Source organism: Macrosteles quadrilineatus, unplaced genomic scaffold (assembly GCF_028750875.1).
Source record: "Macrosteles quadrilineatus isolate MER2022 unplaced genomic scaffold, UCM_ALF_1.0 Scaffold_4__1_contigs__length_99947679, whole genome shotgun sequence".
In the NCBI taxonomy this organism is placed as follows: Eukaryota; Metazoa; Arthropoda; class Insecta; order Hemiptera; family Cicadellidae; genus Macrosteles; species Macrosteles quadrilineatus.
In genome coordinates this window covers 81,963,772-81,974,757 of record NW_026542597.1, presented here as the reverse complement: position 1 = coordinate 81,974,757, position 10,986 = coordinate 81,963,772, and the positions used below count along the sequence as shown (strand labels likewise).

The 10,986-nt window shown below is 35.5% G+C and overlaps 1 long non-coding RNA gene across 2 annotated transcripts; it reads right to left on the bottom strand.

Annotated features, from left to right (window-relative positions):
• Positions 1-5,634: 5,634 nt before the first annotated feature.
• Positions 5,635-10,648, bottom strand: LOC128992644 (uncharacterized). 2 transcript variants are annotated; one of them, XR_008490727.1, is made up of 3 exons: positions 10,613-10,648; positions 7,136-7,280; positions 5,635-5,784 (listed from the first exon to the last, which is right to left on the bottom strand). It is a non-coding gene; the product is annotated as an uncharacterized LOC128992644 (long non-coding RNA). The 2 variants fall into 2 exon arrangements; XR_008490728.1 differs by having other exon boundaries at positions 10,546-10,641.
• Between the last annotated feature and the right edge of the window lie 338 nt (positions 10,649-10,986).

Genomic DNA, 10,986 nt, shown 5'->3' with positions numbered 1-10,986 from the left:
AAATACCATCGACATTATTCCGCGCTTGGTGCTCATTAATAAGGTATTCTGAAAAAGGTTTAAAAAAAAACATGCTTGCCTATTAATATATAGATTGGAACCAACATTAAAATAATTGTCTTCGGCTGATCCATTAGGATGTCAAATATACAAAGGAAGTTTGTTTAATCATAGATAAAATCATAACATCTATACGGGATCCCTTCAAGTAGGTAACCTTTCAAACTGGTGAAGGGACCTACCTGCCCGATATTGAAATCGGTCAGGTTGGTTACTTTTCAATTTGGTGAGGTAATGAACGCCCTCTTGCTCTTGTGGTGGGGGCATCGACTGCTCTCATTGGCTGCAAGGTTTCTGGGGGAGGGAGTAGTTGTTATGGGGTGAACAGTGCTGCCAACCCAAAAGTCTGGAGCAATAAACATTCCCATACAAGGGTAATGTGGGTAATTCCGATATTTACGGCTACAAAGTAGGCAGTATAAATGCCGAAGGAAATTATATGTATAAAATATCTAGTTAGAACTTTGCATAGGTGAAATACTGTAAATAACAAAATACGATATTAAGTCCATCATCTTGCGAACCTGTTTCTCTCCATGCCCCTGGGTCACTGCTAGGCTACTTTCTCTTGTAACTAAATATCTACAGTATTAACGGGTCAGATTTTATTAATTAACTAGGTGTTACCGTTGGCATCGCCCGACATACTTTTTCGTCTTTTATTCTTTACTATAAGCCTGCTGAAGTTGTCACTGACTTCGCTACGGAACGGAACTACCCTCTCTGGAACAACTGAATGATGTTTTTACCAAAAAAAATACTAAAGTATTCATATCTCCTTTCATTCATAATCATACTCCAAGCCAAATTTTCCAATGGTACAGTTAGTTTTCTCTAACTTTATTGAAAAGTATTTCAGATAGTCTAAAGTAGGATTAAAAGTAACACAAAAACATTATTTTATTTAGTGATATACTGTATATATGATGTTCCCCGTTACTGTCTCGGCATGCTCTTGATTTGATATTATTCTTGAATTTTGTTGTCCCTTCTGTACATTTAATAATTACTAGAGGGCCCATGCTACTCTACAGCGTTGAAATGAAAATCATATTCGAGCAATAATCAAATTTATAAATTTTTATTGAGTATCTTGATCTTAACTGATTCAAACGATAAATAGCTCAAATTAAAACCTTTAATTAACTTACTATTTTGCGTAAAAAACATGAAAAAACATAAACAATAGTGGACATATTGATTTTTAATCATAAAAAACCCTTATAAAAAAATAATTTATATGTTGGTTGTTCACATTGCAATTGCTTGTAGTCCGTCCGATTTGGATAACTAATTAATAGCTTAAATGAAAGCCGGCATTTCACTGAAGGTTCTTAGACCAAAATATGTAGGATTATACAATTATAACTGGTGAAATGCATCTTAAATTGAAGTAAGAATTCGAAAAAGTCAAATATATGTTTTTTGGACGAGTAATACAGTAGATCAATATATATGCCGATGCTTAGAGTGAAATCTGTGCACACCCTCAATTTGAGACCTCAATAATGAAAATCGGTTAAATTTATTTTTAAATATAAGAAGATAGGTGAGGATAGGACTATTAACGTTTAACGAAAACTATCACCGTTTTACAACAAATTGTGTAGCAGTTCCGGTTAATGATAGCAACCTATACTGAATTGAAGCTTTAGAATAGAAGATTTAAAATGTTTACGGGAGCAAGCTCCTAAAATGTAATAATGTCGGTAGCTATACTTGAGATAGTACACTTGATAGGTTTTTAACAGCTTTTATTGATTTATGCATTATTATTATATAATAAATAATGCTATTTAATAAAATAAAATATTAGTAATCATATGGTTAAACGTACGGACACTGACTAGTTTTTAGGTGTCGGAAGAAGCAAATTTTCACAGTTTTGAATGTAAACCTATTTTACTCGAAATATGTTTGAGATAGAAAAACACTCTTGAAATACAAAAGTTGTGGATAATTTAATTCTACACTACCGTTCTTCCATAAGATTTAAGATCCAAGCATTGTAGCTTATAAGTTACAGACCAAAATATAATATCTTGCATACTCGAATTTCTTCTGAAATAGATTTAATCCCCTAAACCACCCTTGAATTTAGAACTTTGCAAAACCCAACTTTGTACATCTACACCATATACATGGATTGCCGTCCCAATGCAAAATTCTATTATTCTAGGTCTTATATATGTTTTGAGATACATTATAGTGATCATTTGTCAGTGATATGCCAATCAATATAAAGGTAGGTCAATGGAAAGCATTTATCTACGTGGTGATCGGATGCATAGCAGCTTCAAAACGGATACGTCACAAAATTCGTGTTTGCCTATTAAATATATTGGGTATCTATATTTTTAATATATAGATACCCAATATGCCTATACACATTTAAACTTATGGGTCAATTTGCTGCACACAAAATCCAACAAAGTCTTTTAATAATATAGATACTTAAGGTTAAGGAAACTCCAGAACCACTTGGGTGGAACCCAAAAGTCAGATCAGGATAAAAACTACTTAGTTTTCCTATTTAATGCCTGAAGAATCGGTACACCAAATTTCAACGTTCTAGCTAGTCTGGAAGTTGGATTAGTAATGAATCATTGAGTGAGGGCTTTTACTTTTATATGTTAAGATTATTAGCTGAATATAACACATATGAAAGGTACAAAATAAAATCCATAAGTTAAATACAGTAGTAGAATATATAAATACGGAGCTCCAGACAAAGCTGTCTTTAAAATTTGAAATAGGTGTTGCTGCAGACTTTTAATTTTATTCAGCGAGATTACGCCCCTGAATTTAGTGTTACTCCCTCAATATGACAACACTGTTGGATAAATCTAGCTCAGTGGGATAAATGCAGGGATGCAGCAGGCACTAGTAGAGCGAAATTTCCCACAATTTCCATGTAACCGTTTGAAGCGTTTGACTGGTTTTCAGGTTATGTGACAAAATCCAAAACACAATTGAACATAGGATGCACAATAAATCGGATGTGTTTACTTTTGGGCTATTGACTTAATTATTACATCAAACAATTAAATGTATTCTGAACTTGTGTACCCGTTGCGAAATAGAGCGTACTATAGCTAGCCGCCATACCCGTGCTTCGCTAAAGGAGCGCTAAAGAGAATAATTTATTGTTATGTTCCATAGATCTGTTGTATGAAAAGTTAAATAACTCATAAAATAAATGCCTAACATTTGCATTTAAAGCATCAATCGAATTATTTTCAAAAACGTGTTTTATATCAACTAGACAGCTAGCTGTTATCCACGGGCTTCACCCCGTTCCGTTTGACTTCATAAGTATTAATAACACTATTGATTGGATAAGTTAAGTTAATTGTTAACTGATAATCATTTAGCGTTGAACTTACTAAACAACATCACAGATGCAATTTACGGACTTGAGAGGCCATCAATTCTGGACCTGCCCTTCAGATTTTTGTAAAGAGTTTTATCGAAAAATTTGTTGTTAACAGCTATTTTTAATGTTCAAAAGTTACTTTGTTGTATTGCATTGCATATTTATCATGAAAACATAAAAAGAAATTTACAGATATTTTTAGTTGTACATATTCTTTAAAGACATCAAGAGAGCTATCAAGATCCCTTAGTTCGCTGATGATATAAATCTGTTTGTGGAAAGTTGCTTCCCTCTATGATTATGAGTCATTTTGCCTTAGGCTTAATACTTTAATTTGAAATGGCAACCATACAAAGTAGGTATTTTAAGCCAAGTACCAGTATGCATGGAGATGAGTGTAGGATGGATGAGTGGCACGATTTTGTATCCTTGTTAACTAAGGCTGACATATTCCTTAGACACAGCTGTCAATTAATAGCCCATACTTTGGGCTAATGGAAACTATATGGACCTACAGTTTATAGTAGAATGTAGAATCCGAACCACATTTTTCCTTGGTATAAAAAAAATGGTCTAATTATCAGGATAGTACTGCGGATAGTCGTAGTAAGGGCGGGTTTGCATCTCGTTGGTCTTGTTAATTCAAACCACGAAGTATCACATCCACAATACATGCCTATAAATATCCACAACTCGTGGTACAACCTCCTAGTAGCTGAATTACAGGATGACACCACCGTCTCAGTCTCTTAATGATGTCTTAGCTAAGACTTGACCAAAGATAATGGTTGATTCCACCAAGAATAAGTTAAAAATTGTTGGCATTAACAAAATTCTCTGGATATTGACTATTTCCCAGATTCTTATTGACTCGCCATGTGCGTTTGGGCTTTGGGCCAGACATTCAGCACATCTGTGCCAAGACCTCTGGCATTCTCAAAATGATCTGCTGTGCAAGACACTGTTTGAGCATCCATGATTTTTGTATCCATACCTGCTATATATCCAGTATAATGCGCGGCAACAACTAGGGTCTTCGGTCTTACTGTGTATTCTGGTCGCTTTTACCAGCACAGCCTTTTTCAATGTCTTAGGCCCCCAATACGGGAAGAATTAATGAGCGTACGCCTAGTATAAATTGTCCTTAAAGTAGTTCTCGTATGTCAAGAAGTTTGCAACATAGATTTACATTGTAAGAAAGGGGATTAACCCCGTACCCACGGTGCTCATCTAAGCAGATACTGTTTACATTACACTTATAGTCCTCACCACCCTAAGTTGAGGCAGCCCAAGGCCGCACGGCGTATATCTAGTGCGGCCTTTGGCTGCCTCAACTTAGGGTGGCGAGGACTATAGTCGACCAGTTGGTGTGAAGAGAGTTGAACAGTAGCATGAGTATCGATTTACAAATTCCTTTCCCAGCTGACGTGAGCTAGGCGATGACCGGTAGGGCTGACTTCCAAGAAACATCGTTAACCTATAAGCCACACACCCTATCGGTAATCAGCCAATGAGAAGGGCTAATGAAGAAGATGGAGGGGTGACGAGTCTTGGAGCTGGAGGACCTGGAGAGGACAATCGAGGAGATCACCACGGGCCACCGGAGAAAGAAGATCGGGAGTTTGGGAGTGCGTGTATCGGTGCGTTTGCTTCTGGGACAATTAACAGTATGTAAAAAGAATAAAATATATAACTAAAGTTTTGTCAAACATACAAGTCATGTAATTTGTCAGTAACTAATTCTTTTAAATTTTCTATTGATTTTCTTTTCTTGTAAATTTAACGTTGTAAATTAATTTATCTTATTATTGTTGATTTTTGCCTTTTCTAAGTTTTCTTTTGCTGTTGTAACACTTTGTTACTTTTGTTGTTTTTCTAAATTTATATTTTTTGTTCATTACACGTTGAGTAACACCCTTAAGCAGTCTTATGTCTCATTAACCTAACACCTCTTGACTAAGCTAAGCGAGTGAATCATTTTAGGAAACTTAAACTTAAAGTGAGGCATGGGACTCGCAGTATAGTTATCTGAGACATGTACGAACAAGAGCAATAAAAAAATATATCTAAAAAAATAATATTTTATCTATAAAACTGTCAAAATAGTTAGAAGATCAAAATAAAATATATAACCATTTTACATGTTTTCTTTACAAATTACAGAGAAGTTTACTGGTAAGAATTTTAACAAAATTAACTGCTCTAGATAAATATAAGGTTTATTGGTAAAGTATAAAAACAGTACATAACAATAAAAGGCAACATATAATAATAACTATAGCTGCCCTGTACAGCGGCCAACCTTCTCCATAATATTTTTGTCCAGAGCTGGGGCTACATCTTTCTTCCTGAAACAAACATTTTAATCTTGGTAAAGAAAGTCACAATTTTAAAATACTCAGGGGTACCAAATTATGCGGGTTGGTGTAGTTGGTAGTTTCAAATAAAAAGGTCTTATTTTACAATAAATTACCATAGGTACCCTTAACTAAAAGTTTTTAACTGGTTTATTCCGCCTACAAACGTGCGACAAAAACTCAATCTTTGAGGGGCTTTCATTGCTTGTTAAAGACACATGTTAACCTCTTGCCACATTACCTTATAATGTGGCAAGAGGTAGATATCTTCCTGAGGAGGATCTAATTGGGAAGCTACAGGCTTTTATCGGACGCCTGAACTTGTAACTTCAAGAAAACAACTGTATGGGGTGCGCAATAATTTTATTTTTGGATGAAGTGCTTTATGGTCTTGGCCTGCCCCTGTTAACAGTTTTAACAGGATCAGCAACAGGTAAATTAAACCTTTTATATTTTGTCTAGGCCTATATTTCCCTGATCAAGTTAGTGCAAAGAAGTTTTTGTTGAATAATAGTTGTAAAGGCTTTAATTTCCTGAATTGAAATAAGTACCTGGGGACCGAGCCATGGCGTAGTTTATTTTGATTGTAAAAGCAATAAACAGGAATGGATGCTTTAGAAGAATTTGAAATTTATAAAACAATCAAAATTCAAGCTAACACATTATTAAATGACAAAATCAGTTTACAGTCTAACGCTCTGTATGATACTCTAATAAAAAACAAGAACAGCTGATGAACAAGGAGCAGAGCTGTACAAAGTCCACCGCCCAACCATCTTCCGCATCGCAGTCATGACCTTCATCTGCAACTGTGCGCACGTGGTTGGACATTGTAAGTTTTTTGTCAGTAAGCCTACTCGCTTTTGTTCATAAAACGTCTATGACTGTAAATAGTATATGTCCGTGTTTCGCATTTAAACTCTTGATGACCCTTTCAAAGTTACAGTGTTAAATGTTCTTGTACAAGATCTCATGATGAGGACTTAAGTCCTTAAAACCCGTAATCCATAAGGACTATACAGGATCACTCTGGCAGTACTGAGGTAATTTTATACCTTTTATAGTTGGTTCAGTGATCTAGAGACAAAACAACTCAAATATGAAAATGAATATTATGTTATTGATATATTTTAACGTAAACAGTAGGGCAATTACAATGTTGGTCATAATTGTTTTTATACAGTACATTTGGTGGCTTTTGTTCATAAATTCGGACTACTTAACAACTGTTTGGATTAGGCAGTATAGTACATCTTCCCGTTGCGAAGCACGGGCACAGCAGCTAGTAAATTATTAAGTGATTTAATAAATAACTCTATATATAATTTACAATAAACTATACCTTCAAAAACCTGGCTGTTTAACGGATGATATGGCAGACATACACTTATCTCACTAGGTGCTCTTCCTTAAGTTCTTTTACGGAGTACAGCGGCTTATAATTAGTATTCCTTTCAGCGCCTTCTGAAGGAGGGTGCATCCATCTCCTGCAAATGAGTAGGCAGTTATACATTTTAACAAACCCATAAATTGTAAACATGGGCTTATAAATAAACATAGGCATATATAAATAATTATAAACATGGGCTTGTAAATAGTAAGTTCTTGATATGTGAGAGGGTTTTGGTTTGTGTTACTTTTAATTTAATGGTAAGCTATGAACGAGGATAGCTATTCTAGGTACGTTTGAGATGACAGCAGGAAAAGTCTATATTTTGTGCTCTTCTGGTATAGTACTCCTGCACCCAGTGGCGGATCCAGAGGGGGGGCGACCGCCCCCCCTTGGGCATATACATATATTTTTGACTGCATGTAATACAGTAGTGCATACAAATTGCGTAAAATAATTTGTCTAACTTAGGACAATGAAGTGGTATAAAACTGCCATTTTTGGAGACTTGGTTTAAACAAATTTTTGGGGAGGGAGGGGGATTCCTACAAGTCGCAGGCACAAGTCGAGGCACATGTTGAGACCATGACGAGGCACATGTTGCACGTAGTTTGTCATGCCGTTTCCATTCCAGGCACAAGTCCCATGACTACAACAGGCAGACAAGGTGGTGTCCTCTTTTATTGTGATGTGGTGAGGTTCGGTGGCTGATTTTTATTATAGTGTTCTACAAATCACCATGGATGACATAACAGCCTCTGCTTTTTTATTTATGGCTGGTGCATACAATGAACTTAGAAGAAAAAGAAGAAAACTACCTAGGTAGTGGATAAGAAGTTTTTTTTTTGCTAAAAGAGCATTGGAAGGCGCATTAATCAATTGATGAGAGATTTGCGCGTACAAAGTGGCTTCAAAAATTTCCTCCAATGGACTCAACGAAATTTGAGGTTATGATTACCTGTCATTTATGAGCATGCGGTAGTTTGGAGGACCTGCGCATGCGCGAGTTGCAGGCACATGTGCCCGGCTGTTTCCATTCCAACACACACAGTTTGGGCACATGTGCCCGCGACTCAGGCTCATGTTTTGTCGCGCAGTCGGGGGGCACAAATTTGTGCCGCGACTTGAGCCAGGATGTTTCCATTCCTACAAGTTCGGAGATTTGTGCCGGCACAAATTTGTAGGAATGGAAACGTAGCTTAAGATCCTTTAAGATTGGCCGGCAATGATCCAAATGCCGAACAGCTGTAATAATCCTAAAGGTTCTGGACAGCATCGTTGTATCATCTGCAAATAATGATGTTTTCCCATTCAGATTAAGGCAGGATTTTGTATAGGTTAGGCCTAACTTATACCCTTAACCTCATTGACGGGTAGGGCAGTCAAATTCGAAACAAAAATTAAAAGCCGAGTAGGCTAAGTTTATGGAAAGATTTCATTAGCTTAGTGTAGCCTAATGTTTTTAATATCATAAAATAAAAATGTCTTAAAATATTATTAGACTAGCCTAGGCTATTCGTGGGGTTACAGCTCTTTTGCTTGATGCATTGAAATGGATTTGATGAAGTAGAACTACATATTACAACAAGTACTACCCCTGATCTATTGACTAGGCCTATACTTATTATTTATTTTAACGTCTGTGATAGAGCCTATATATTTGATAGGCTATGCATAAAAAATGTGACTGTGATAATATATCGCTATTGATCAAGTAGCCTATATACCGTGAGTTAATGTGTCTCGGACGAGGTCTATAGTAATCAGTGATTATTCAACGACCAATAAAATGGGCCTACTTAATTAAACTTACTTGATGTCTTTAAGATGGTCATGTTATTTTGTTATTAAATTTAGTATCAACTAAGTTTAGGCTTTTCTGCAATAAGTTAGAACAAATACTTGATGACTTTAAGATGGCAAAGTTATTTTGTTAGTAGTATCAATGAATGAATGTATGAATGAATGAATGAATGAATGATGAATGTATGAATGAATCAACTAAGTTTAGACTAACCTAAGTTACATGGTTTATTATCACACATAAAAATGTTTTGTTGGCCGTTTACCTGGCGGTAGGTTAGTTGCGCATTTGCTACCTACAAAATCCGGGTCCTGTAGGGTGGGTTATAATGCAGTAGGTTAGTTGCGCATTGACGCCTTGAACAATAGATCTCTTGAAATTGTAAAGAGCAATGAAGCGAAGGCCTACGAAAAAGCCAGTCTACCGAAATAGGCAAATCATTATGAATTTAATATGTACCATGTAACCTTGTGTAAGTTACATATAGCCATCCACCTGTCACGTGAAGCCACAATATTCAAAGAAAAAATCACACTACTCCAGCTGCTGAGAGTATCAAATACGTATAGGATAGGCCTATGTTATAAAATGCTAAAAACTCAAATGGTAAACTAAAACTGTCAAGATTAATCAGTGTGGCAGATTGCGTGTAATAAATATAAAAACACAATAACAACAATTCACAGGCTCAATTAACAGGATTGCGAAGACTGTAAGTAACCTTTATATTTAAAACTGTCATACCAAAAACTTTATACATTTGTCAGCATCTTATAAAAAATAAAAATATAAAACAAAACTAGCGCACCTGTTGCTCGAAATCGATCAATAGTCTAGTACCGGAAGTTATATTAAAACTAATTAGTCATAATTTGCTATGAGTTTAAAAACCCAACTAAAAGCGTAGTATGCAACTAATGGATAGACTATTTGATGTATCGATTCATTCGGTTAGGTTACTTTACTAACCAAACTTGATATATTGAATGAAATAATCTATTTACCGATCGATATATTTATTCAAATTATAGTGTAGGACGTAAGCTAAAGTGCAGTTTGATTTTATAATAGATATATTTTGAATATCGATTATTAATCAATATTTTCAATTTGATAGTTTCAATCGATATTAGCGAAGCCCAGGAAACGGGTACAGTTTCTTAACTGGGCTATGCTAATATCGATTGAAACTATCGATTCGATTAGTAAACCTTCATGCGATTTTTTTCACCATCAGCAAGTTTGATTGGTTAGGTTAGGTTATGATAGTTTAATTTTATCATAGATATATTTTAAAATATCGATTATTAATCAATATCTCCAATTCGATAGTTCCAATCGATATTAGCATAGCCCAGTTAAGAAACTGTACCCCAGGAGACTGTACCCCTAATTTATTTTATAGGCTACCAGAAGCTAATTTGAATTTGCTTGAAAAGTTATTCTAATGACCATGTCATGTCCATGTCAATAAGTTACACCTTTCAATTTTGTGATGACAAAAATGGTTCTTTAAACTGTAGTAGTTGTAACTTAGGCCTAAATTGAAAATACACACCTAAAATACAAATTTGTATGACAATAACGACAATTGAATGAAATTGACAAACAATAAATTCTCTTACTAGAGCTAGACAAGAAGACAAGAGCGAAGAGCAGCACTAGTGATGTGCGATACGTATCGTATCGTATCGGAATATCGCGATACGCGAGGGACGATACGATATTTGAAAAACGATACGTATCGTATCGCCTAAAACGATATTTGTATTTATATCGGCACATAGAGCGATACGATTCATGCCAAAACGATATTTTTAAGCTTTTTTGCGCAGGCTCTCGCAGGCCGAGCAAACTGAAAAATCTGTATTCTGTGGATGTGTAGTTTGAAATAGGAGTTTTTGTCGTCTCTATTTTTTGTTTTTACTTGATAATGTACCAGTCCCATCCCAGTCCAGTCCATTTCCACTAACGTGCTATCTACTAGTGCAGAGTTTGA